We start from the raw sequence: 12,233 nt of genomic DNA, 5'->3' as shown, positions 1-12,233 counted from the left end.
CGCCCAGTCATATGACTCCCCCAGCCACGCCCACCAAGCCACGCCCACTGAACCGGTCATAAAAAAACCTGAATTCCACCACTGAGTGGGGGGGCACTGAGGATCAGTTTGTAGCACCAAGGGGGCAATGGACTGAAAAAGTTTGGGAACCACTGTTATAGAGTAATACTATAACAAAGGAAAATACTTCTGTTCTTATAGTTCATGACTTCATTGTAAGTGGCAGGGGTCAAGCAATATAATAAAATCTTTTGCCTAGAACGTGGGGTAGAATTAGTCCTCACTAAGAAGAAAATTTAAATCAAACATCCAGTTTTACCACTGCAACCATTCAGCCTACCTGATGGTGGCACAACAGTGTTGAATATCAGAAGGCAAAGCGGCACTAATATGCTTGCTTGAAAGGGTATATTCCTGGGAAATAAAGATCTCCTTGACATTAATTTAGCATATCTGGATGATTTTGCATCCAGATCAGACTTAAGGAACACAAGCTAGGGCTGTTACCTCAATTGTTATCTTCACTTTATGTTTGCTTGGGAATACTGACTCATTTAGATTGGTCTGGTGTTTTTTTCTGTGCTGACTGGACCACAAGTATTATTTCCTTGAATTAGACTTTGCACTCTATAACTATGCTTTGTGGCTCCTAATGCCAACCTTTGACAAGACATTATTACAAATATATAGTACCAGCAGTGTCCCCAAATATATATTAAAGGGACACAAAACTACTTCTTAATTAAAGTGAACCATTAAGATTTTACTAGAAATAAGTCTCATATGCTTCATAGGACAATGGAAATTATTCATAGAACTCAAATGTTTAGAATTTGGATCCTCTCTTTGAACCTGGACTTCGAAAAACAGCTAATGGTGGTGAATTTCCAGAATGGTGAATTAAGTAGTTAATCAAAGAAAAGTCATAAAAGGCATACAATTTATATTTCTAACTCTAAAAATGGTTTGACAATTCTGGCAATTGAAAATTGTTATCCAGAAAAATGTCTACTGGAAATCTGTTACATAACTTGCTTAACCAGCTAAATATATTTTCTAATCTTGGCGTATCAAAAATTTTCTCTTAAGCCTTTAAAAATGTATATAATACTCTTTAGTACAACATTTCAAGATGATATGAAACAAGGATTGTAGAAATAAACGATATCAACATGTGTTATTATTCTTTTATTCTTTTTTAGGATTATTTCATCATTTACCCAATACTACACTTTTAACACAAGCTTATTTAAATCTGCTCCTTGGTCAATTTATATACAATTGCACCTGTTTTCTAGGGACACTCAAATAAATCAAAGATGTTTCTTCATGAGAAAGTTTGCCCAACTCACTAGTATAACTATTTCACTAGAACCATTAATTGCATAGACATAATTGTAAAGTAAGCTTGTAAAAATAATATCTGGAGTATAGTATATTATTAGAGCTGTGGTAGAGTAGTGATTAGAATACAGTATTGCAGGCTAATTCTGCCAACTGCCAGCAGTTTGATTCTCACTGGCTCAAGGTTGACTCAGCCTTCCTATCTTTCCAAAGCTGGTAAAATGAGGACCCAGGTTGTTGGGGTCAATATGCTGACCCTGTAAACCGCTTAGAGAGGGCTGCAAAGCAGTAAGAGTCTAAGTGCTATTGCTATTATATTTACAGAAAATATTTGGGATATAAAAATTGGATATCTTCATAACTAAATTGAAACACATACACAATTATCTGATTAGTAAAATACAACTTAAACCAGTGGAATAAACGTCTGCCAGAATATTTTTTGGATTAAACATTTGATATATGCTATACATTTCCTGACTAAGAAACCAAATAAATATTTTATTGTTTCTTAAAAGAAACTGTTCGAATTATTGGAAAATATTGTATATATCCTGAGTTTGACTTATCCTGTGTTTACATCCTGGGTGGTATATTAATCATTACCTACATATATGAGAAAAGAAGCTTGGAGAGGCCTGAAGGTAGTCTTTCTCTTTCCTGATCTCTATTTGTGGAACAGCCAGAACATGGTTGGCAAAAGTGCTGGAATTCTTGGTAACTAAAACAGAGCTTTTTGTGAAGGTCTTTTAAGTTATAATTTGCAGCCATGTAGACTACGATTGGATCGTAGTTATAAATATTTTATTAATTATTAATATTAATGTTTTTTCATCTTGGACTGATGTGAAAAAAATACACTTAATTTGGATTTTTATCAAATTTTTAGTTTTATTATACTGCTATAAATCAGTTTGACTTGGCAGTGTATCAGTAAAATATGATAACTACCATATCTATGGTTTCTAAACAGCCTATGAGACACAAATTGTGGATTTATAAAACTAAATGTAAGTGATAAATATGCCGAGCCATAAAGATTACTATTCTTATTTGGTCCTGTCTTCAAATTACTAAAACAAGGAAACAGGCTTTTCTGTAATCTTTTATTCTTCAGAATTCAGTCATGATTTGTATATTTGCAAGAAATTGGACATCAAAACTGATTTATAACCTTCGCTTCCAGTAACACAATAAACCATAGTCTTTGGCTCTCCTTTTATTTGTTTCTACAAATTAAAGTGTGAAATTAGAAAAAAAAACGATGGTTAGGGTCATATTTGATCTATATATTATTTTCCAATTTTGTTTTCAGGTCCAGTTCAAGCTGGTGGCATAAGATGAGAAACTTTTTCCTTGCTTAAGATTACAGAATCTAAATGACCATCTACTCTGTTAACTCGATTAATTACAGAAACTCAGAATTTTCCTTGGAGGCCTTGTTCAGTTTGTGTTCGCATACAGGAGAAGAGCAGGTGGCTGACTAGTAACACCCTCATTATTTGTAGGTTCTCTAAAATAGGAACTGACTTTTTTGTGCTAGACAACACTTTTCTACTTTTGTTTTTTTAACATTCATCTTTATTATGCTGCAAAAGTGTTTTAAACCCTTTTAAACAAACTGCTGTCTAGAGACAGTTTCAATTATTTTAATTGCTTGCTTCGTTTGTTGTTTATCTTTTATGTTTTGCTGCTGCATCATTTTAACATTTCTAAACTGAGAAAAGAATGTAGGAAGTTTTCAAACGTAAGACAAAGACACTATGAAATAACCTACATTTATTGCCATTTTATTTATATAAGCCATGATGTATGTCTTTGTATGTATGTATCTTAAGTAATCATTTCTAAGTTTTACAATAATACTTTCAAGTAAAAACATTTTATACCTTTAGAAAAAGTCTATCCAAATTCTTAACATAAAATGTACAGTAATTTTACTATGCCTTTACTTCACATGTTCCAATGTCTATAAGAAAACATATATATTTACATTCCTTGCAGAGCTAACACCTTTTGTTTCCTGTTAAAGTGATTTGTTGAGCAACATTTTATCAAAAAGGTCCATTTTGGTGTAAAATTGCAATATAAAATAATACAAATATAATATGTCTCAATGTGGTGCAGGAAAGTTCCAAAATAGTAACACTTCCTAGATGGAATATGAACAATATTTAAGAATGATCGGAAGGAGTGAAGTAGAATAATAGCTCTCACCAGATTACTAGTTTAGCATACACTGTACTTTTCCAGAGTTTTTTGTAATGTAAAATGTATCCCATGTATTCAAACAAATTCAGAAAGTCTGAAATTCCATTTTAGAGATTACTGATGATCTGTGACATTGATTTAAAAGGTATGTAAAAGTACTGGGAAAATCTGTGATGTTTTTCCCATGTAGATGTTTTTCTACCTTCCTATGATAGTAGATTTTTTAAAAAATAGACTCTTCAAAAAAAAAAAGATTACCTTTTTTGCTTTTATTCACCTATCTCAAAAAATGGGGGAATTTTAGGGTTATTCTTATCTGGCGATTTTGTGTTTAAGAAACAGATACGTCCAAATAACTAATATCTAATCTATTCCAGTTTACTAGGCACATACTTGTTTGCTATTTTGAACTGTTTCTAGAGTTCAGACTGAAACATTTTTGTTGTATTTTCTAATCAACTTTACAGCGAGCCTCCCGAATGCTAATAGCTGCTTATCTGCCTTGCATGAAAGAGAGGGAGGGAAGAAAGGAAGGAAGTTGCTCCTACTTCTAATATTTTTTTGGCTGACGTTTATCATTTTTTTCTCTATTTAGGTAAGGAGGTTTCTCTGAAACAATGACCCAATACAGCAACTTTTTGAAAGTGGGAAGGCATCCTGAGATTAATAAAATTAAAACACAGATCTAAAGTCTCCACTTCTGGTATATATGGAACAATATCCATACATTTACATAAATATACAAAAAAACTCAAAATGGGAAGCAAACAAGAAAATGCATCTAGCTCTGTAACCATCTTTCTCCAGTTCTTGAAGTAAGAAATGCAGCTGTTCCAATGCTGCCTTTAGAATGAGAACAATATTATTTGGCCCATGGAATATGAACAGCTGAGGTTGATTGTCAATGTTTATAGAGTGACAAGAGATAGATGCAGTACTGTATGAATGCTTCTGTCTTCTAACTTTTCTGAGTTCTGGAATTGAGCATCAAACAGAACTTGAGATTTTAAGGAATATTGGGTTGTTGTTGTATGCTTTACCAGTAACATATTTATATTTTTGTCATCTTAATGTAACTTAAGGTTTCATCTTAATGTTGCCTTTTAACTAAGAACTAAGCTCAAGAAATTCATGCTGTAATTTACAAGACTTGAAGATATAAAACAAAATAAGTCCTGGAGAAATTGGAGAAAAGTCTTGACTTACTATATTCATTTGAAATTTTGAGCATGATCAATATTACCTTAACCAGCCCCAAAGCTCAGAAGGAAATGACAGTAGCTAATTATTGGACCAGATAATTATATAACATGGGAATCATGTCCACTTCTAAATCTTATATTGCAAGGGAATGTTTTAAGGGAATCCTTTCCACTGGTAATAAAAATTACAGATTATATAAATTATATAATAGATTAGTTAATTAATACAAGCAAATGCACTATATTATGTAGTTGGAGATTACTATTTGATTTTAGCTTTTTGATGACCCATCTAACATTACAACAACCAGCCTGTTTTACTTAGTTGCTTCCATAACAGAGAGAGATAAATTACTAGGCTGAACAACTCTAAAAATACCCTCATAAATGTAGGTTTCTAACAGTTTTTTAATCTCAATATCTATTTAAATAGCTCAACAATTTTTTAGAAAAAAAATCTTAATTACGGCATATTATAGAGCATCCAGTAAGTTTTTTTTCAAATAGCTTCATGAGGCTACTTTGCCTCTGTACATTATATCATTACACAAACTTTCCAATTAATAATGAACTATTCCCTGTGTTTCTAAAATCAGCCATTTCTGTTTATAGTTATAATGATAATTCAGAATACAGAAGTTTAAAACAAGAAATTTCAGGAAGTGTTCTGTCTTCTTAGAAAAACGCTTTCCCATACGGACAAAAATATTTCCATTTTATTTTTAAGAAAAAAACAACTCATAGCAATTATGATTCCTAATTTAATTGTCCATTCCAATTATTGCATGATTCATTTATTGCAAATTTAGACAGTTGTCTACTGCAATTTATTCTACAAAAAAAATCTACAAGAGATGCCCCAAATAAGAATGCTACAAGGCTTTAAATGTTTCTGCACGGTTGCATAGTTCCCCATTTTTATTTGCAGTAGGTAAATGTAAAGGTTCACCTCACACATACTGTATTTTTGGACTATAAGACGCACTGGAGTATAAGACATACCATGGTTTTGAAAGGTAAATTAAAAAAAAGGTTTTGCACTCTGCAGGCCTCCCAAACTCTCTGCATGCCTTATTTTTGCAAAAAAAAGGGGGAGGGGGGCATGCAGAGCTTGGGGAGGCTTGTAGAGTGCTCTCAAAGGCTGGGGAAGCAAAAACGAGCAAAAAGAGTCCATTTTTTTTGCAAGAATGGATCACCCCCCCCCCAAAAAAAAGGGCATGCAGAGGTTTTGGGAGGCTTGTAGAGTGTTCCTGGGGGCTGCAGGAGGGAACTAGCAAAAACTGCCTGTTTTTTGCTCATTTTGCCCTCCCCAGCCCCCAGGAGCACTTTGCAAGCCTCCCAAACCTTCTGCACGTCCATTTTTGCAAAAGGGGCAGGATTTCAGTAGACCAAAAATGCTGTATTCTGTGTATAAGATGCACCCAATTTTTCACCATCTTTTTTGGAGGGAAAGGCGCGTCTTATACTCCGAAAAATAAGGTATGTGCTAGTCATTCCCAACTCTAGGGGGCGGTGCCCATCTCCGTTTCAAAGCCAAAGATCCAGCGCTGTCTGAAGACGTCTCCATGGTCATGTGGCCAGTATGACTAAATGCCAAAGACACATGGGATGCTGTTACCTTCCCACCAAAGGTGTCCCTAATTTTCTTCTTGCATTTTTACATGCTTTCAAACTGCTAGGTTGACAGAAGCTGGGACAAGTAACAGGAGCTCACTCCATTACACAACACTAGGGATTCGAACTGTCGAACTGCCAATCTTTCTGATCGAAAAGTTCAGCATGTTAGCCACTGAACCACTGCATCCCTGTTTATTTGCAATACACCATACCAAAACAAAGGTAGACAAATAATGACTTATTTGGGATTAATTAGATCTAAGGTTCTAAATAATGAAAACTATATCTTTTACAATCTCTATTATTATATTAATTTCAGAATAATGATACTATGAACTGATCTTATAACATTTTAATGTCATTGATATTTTCATTGATTTGGTCTCTAGAGATAAGAATTTATTATTTTAGAGAGCCTCATAAAAGCTTCCTTATTCCTATGCAAATCAACATACATTTCTTGAAGATGTGATAAAATTACATATATATTCCACATTAAATTAGCAATACAGCAATTGTCTTCATTATAAAATCATGGTAACAGAACTATCTGGATCCAGTGAGTGTCTCTTTCCTCTCAAGAACTTTCCCCATAACAGTTATCTCTGAAATATATTTGTATTTGCTCCTTATTTCCCTCATTTTATTATGGCAGATCTTAATGGGACAGCCAATGTGTGAGGTTCTTCATAGCTTCTCTGAGGCATCCCATGATGGTTCCTAGTGACTTTGTGCTCTACACAGCTGTTTATCAATCTCAGCAGAGGGATTCTTGACCCCGTTACTGGGCACTACTGCCCAGTACCGCCTACAGACTATTCAAGGTGATCTCTCAGTCATGCCCTGGATACTAGTAGCATTGCCTATAAATAGATCCAATCTGTGTCTAGTGATATAATCAAGGTATCCCTGTAACTGTTCTGTGGGTAATTCTAGCAGACAACAGTATAATCAAAAAGCCAATCCACTGACATCATAAAAAACAGCCATGCAGAACTGAGAGGTCAGCATAAACCCTGTTGCAGTAGTCGACCTCTGAAGAAGTCAGTCTAACATATGTCAGTCTATATTTATAAGTCTTATAATATAAGTCAGTCTAATATTTACAGTCAGGCCAGTAAAAAAAGTCATGTCAAGTATCATGAGTTCATAAGAATCACCATGACCTAGTGAAGCAAGACAGCAACTAATAGAGGAATATTACACAGACAATCTAACTTCTTAAAAAGCACACTTTACACATGCACAAAAGCCTGGATATTTAAGTCATGGATAATAAGACCACAAACAGGCGGAATAATTTATACTGCAATTTTTGGTTACTCATGACTGTTCATTAATTTTCATTAGGACACTTAATTCTATAGTGCCTCTTTTATACTGCAACATTGAAAAACAATAATGCAAATGTTTTTCCACCCAATTTTAGATAGGAGCAATTAAGATAATTATCTGGTCTAAAGTAATAATATATTATTTTACACAGGTATTTTTAAAGCGAAGACCCATAATAGCCTAATGGAGTCTACTTTATTTCCAGCATTATTAGTAGAATGTACTCAACAATAGAGGTGAGACGTAAGGCTGTCTATCATGTCAGCAAAGTGTCTAATTCATAAAATTACAATCACTTTGTTTATTGCTCCTGCATTCAACTACAATTTTACAATTCTCTGGCTGGTCATAGATTACAGGAGTGTGTGTGTGTGTGTGTGTGTGTGTATCTTATCAGATAAAAATATTCCTAAACCCAGAGGTATTTATAGCAGGCTTTCAAAAAGTTTTCTGATTGTAATGTATTATGTCAGGGTCTCATTTTTTTCTAGTTGCATGAATATCTGCCTCCAATTATTGATTGAATCTATATCTTGACTTGATTGTGTGACCCTTGGTGGTTTACATGATGTGGGGGGGAAATATTAGACCACAAAAATAAACTAAATAATAAAATTACTGACCAATGCATGACATAAAAGCAACAATAAAAACCCCAAGAAACAAAACTAGAAAAGTCTAAAGCAGCACAACAGGTAAGCAATGGAAATACTGTCTTGAAAAGCTAAACAATCTTTTTAAAGTCATGAAGGAGGAAATCAGCCTGATCTCCATGAGAGAACATTCCACAAATCCAGCTCTGAATCAACAGTAACACTTTCTAGCTTAAATGGCCCTGACTATATGGACCACAGTGAGTTTTAATAATCTAGTAGGTTGAACTGGTACAGTTTAGAGGAGATTCTTCACGTACTTACGTACCAAATCATAAAACACTTTATAAGTAAATACTGTAGTAACCATAGAGTGAAAGTGCGTCAATTCAAGGATCAAAATTATGGCACACCAGTCATGAAATTATTACTTAATTTTTATTAAATGTTTATCTTGCCTTTATTATTTTATAAGTAATTACTTCTGTAAGAGTGTAAAGTGGGGGGGGGGCATTCTAATCTCTGGGAAATGATGTACCAAAGAGAGGGAGCCACCATGGAGAAGCCCCTTGTTCTGGGTCCCACAGATGTATCTCCCTAGAGATGGAACCTGCAACATTCCTTGCCTCCCCTCTTTAGTGGGTCAGGTAGATGTAACTGGCAAGAGATGGTCCCTCCGACAACCTAGTCCCAAGCCATGAAGGGCTTTAAAGATGACAACCAGCATCTTGAATTGTACCCGGAAGCAAATCAGCAACCAATGCAGCTCCCGGAGGAGAAGTGATAAGAGAGTGCACCACAGCTTGTTAAAGTGCTGGGGCACTACCCCCGCCTATAGGGAAGCATTAATCACTGTCAGAGTCCACCTACCTGTAACATTCAGGGAAGCTTTCAAAAGCTAGGAGGGACATGGTCTAAAACATAGGTTCTTGTGCGCATACTCCCTAGGATCCTGACCACTTCCTCAGGAGCAACAGGTCAAGCCCTTCCCACATAGCAAGGCAAGAACCTGCCTTGGGAGCTTCCATCTCACCAGCAACGAAGTTGAGCAATTTTGTTTTCCAGAAGATCTGCAAATTCCCCAGGGCACCCCTTTAGGTGGAGTTCAATCTCCTGCTTCACCAGCAGGAGGTAGAACTTGCAATGTTCCAGAGTTCCAGTGTACTTGCATGCTATTCCACATTTTTTCTCATACAGAACCAGGAAAAGGATTGCTAACTATCTTAAGAAAGCAGACTTATATTTAACTTCAGAAACTGATTTGTTTTACAATAACTACAGTCATCATCAGTGTTTCATTACCTGGGATAATAGACACAAAAATATTCCAATCTCCTTTCAGCTATGCTTGAAATACATGTCATTTAGCATGATATTAATGTAAAATATTGTCACTGATTTGTTATGCAAAATTTCACATGGCTAGTAGTTACTTTTGGATTGCAAAAAAAATTAATTTTCTTTGTAAAGACATTCTACATGCTTTTCCTTAACTCTATATCAGGCATTTCTGACTTCATGTTGTTTTGAAATCTGGAAAGGTTGACATGTAGTCAAATCAGACTGAATCTGAACAAGTTACCATCTACTTCCTTATCCATGAATTATCTTACACTGCAAGTAATTGAAGGTGACTATCTCACAGAAAATTGCTGGGTGGTGCCATCCCATTATAAGTTACTGAAGACAATTTCAAACAAAGGCATTCCACTGAATATCCAACAAGTATTTAAATGATATCTGAATCATTTTCATTAGTTTAAACTAGTCCCTGTAAAAAATAAAAATGATGGACCGAAGAACTTTCATATATGTTTCAAAGAACACAAAGCAACTTTTATTAACAAACTGCAGCTTTCATACATGCTTACCCTTTCAAAAATAGCAACCTCAAAATTTAAACTGCTATTTTGCACTGTTTTTTCAATTAATTTACTTTTCTTAATAAAGATTATTTAATGATCTAAACCATTTTACATATGTAATTTACACTTGATATATGTTTTGAATTCATTGTTAGTAATGTTAGGCAGCTATAACAAATGTATATAAATGAAGAAAATATAACCACCCAAAATATAACCAAATAAACATTTCAAAATTACTTGATGCTTTTGAAGTCAGCCTCCATGTTACATATCTGTTAAGTACTTTAAATTACTTTAGTTTAAATTAGTGACATAAGGAAAACAGGAAGACAGACGAAAACAAAAGTGTGCATGCCAAATAATTGTTAACTAAACTTTTCACATATCCCAATCATATCCTATGAATTTTCAATAGAAAATTATCAGTTATCATTTATAACTGATAACTGATAACTGATAACTGATAACTGGTAGTTGGAATGGTAACTGGTAACTGGTAGTTGGATAACTGGTAGTTGGAACTGGTAGTTGGAACCCATTCCAACTACAATTTGGGGAGAAAGGCAAGCTTGTTTATTATTTGGTCATGGGCACTTAATTTTAAACTATCCAGCTACATAGGCCAAAACTCAAACAGGTTTGTGTATGGTACTATAGGTGTCCTGAATCCTGCTCCAGAAACTCTTCAATTTTCAGGAGTAACAGCAAAATACGGTAACTATTATTTTAACCTTTTGATTTATTACCTCTTTAAAGCTCAATTAACTTAATTAATACATTCTAGTTCTCTAGCAAGACAAGCAATGTATACATTACTATAAGCGTTTTTTTTTCTTAATAAGATGCATATATTTTACACCATAATATGAAGTCTTCAGTGAGCCTTATACTTTAAAATTCAACCACATGACAATACCACCTACTGTGGTGACATACTCTACATTATCATTATAGGAATAATATATTGAGCTATGCGAGACGTTGATCAATTACAATAACACAAGTAATCTATGATTATGATTTGTCCACATACATTTTCTGCTCTAGTAAGAATAAAACATTTAATGTTCTAAAAATAACTTGCAGGATGCTTAGTATTATTACTGGTATTAATTTAAATATTAATAACACAATTTTCCAGCAGATTAATTTGTATTAATCATCAGTTTTCAAGAATCATAAAAGCCTCATTACGGATGAGGAAAAGCCTCATGTGGAATGTCGTAATATGATTTCATTTATAAAATATATAGGGAATGGTTGCAGTATAGCATGACAGTATTGTATAGGTGAGATACTTGCTCTGCTCTAAAGAACTTGAAGTCTGAATTTTTAGATTAGTAAGGAAAAATGAAAGTAATCAAATGAATATGCATGAATGTGTGTTCAAACTTTTGAAGTGGGTCTGAAGGCGGGGGCAAGGGAAAAGTGGTTTTAGCAAGGTATTTCAGATATAAAATGAAGGAAACGAAAACAAGCATAGTAGAAACTTTCAAGAGGATGGCAAGGCTTCTAGACAGTTATTGTACTATTATATAATACAGCTCCAGAACAATTTTTCCTTAGCTAGACTTTAAGATGAATGGATCACAACTTCCATAATGCTGGGCAATGATGATAATGGTTGTAATTCTATTCATCTACAGGACACCAAATTAGGAAATACAGTAGGTTTTTTTCAGCCTAAAATATATCTAACCTCATACATTCTTACTGTTCTCCAATCTAACCTAATTACAATTTTGTTTCCATAAACAATGAGATAACACAATCAGCATATACCACAAACATGATAAAAACTCAAAATCTTAGCTTCTGTGGAAAGTAAATACTCTTTATTCATTTTATCCCTACCGTAATTCACAGAACTAATACAACTATCGCATTTTATATATCAAAAACTTTAAATATTTATCTCTGAAGTGATACTGTACTGAAGTATATTGTATGAATGCAAAGATCTGCTTCTGAAAAAGACAGAAAGCAAAATGGAGAACATAGAGATGCCTTAGATCCGAGACCAAACTCTCATACACTACTTTGATATGTATTTAGCATCAGTA

The 12,233-nt window shown here is 34.1% G+C and overlaps 1 protein-coding gene across 1 annotated transcript in view; it reads right to left on the bottom strand.

Moving 5' to 3' along the window:
* The window catches only part of TGFBR2 (transforming growth factor beta receptor 2), a 45,298-nt gene that overhangs the window by 31,141 nt on the left and 1,924 nt on the right, over positions 1 to 12,233 (bottom strand). The window lies entirely within an intron of this gene.

The sequence above is a fragment of the Thamnophis elegans genome, chromosome Z (genome assembly GCF_009769535.1).
Source record: "Thamnophis elegans isolate rThaEle1 chromosome Z, rThaEle1.pri, whole genome shotgun sequence".
NCBI classification, from domain to species: Eukaryota; Metazoa; Chordata; class Lepidosauria; order Squamata; family Colubridae; genus Thamnophis; species Thamnophis elegans.
This window is presented reverse-complemented; position numbering and strand designations above follow the sequence as displayed.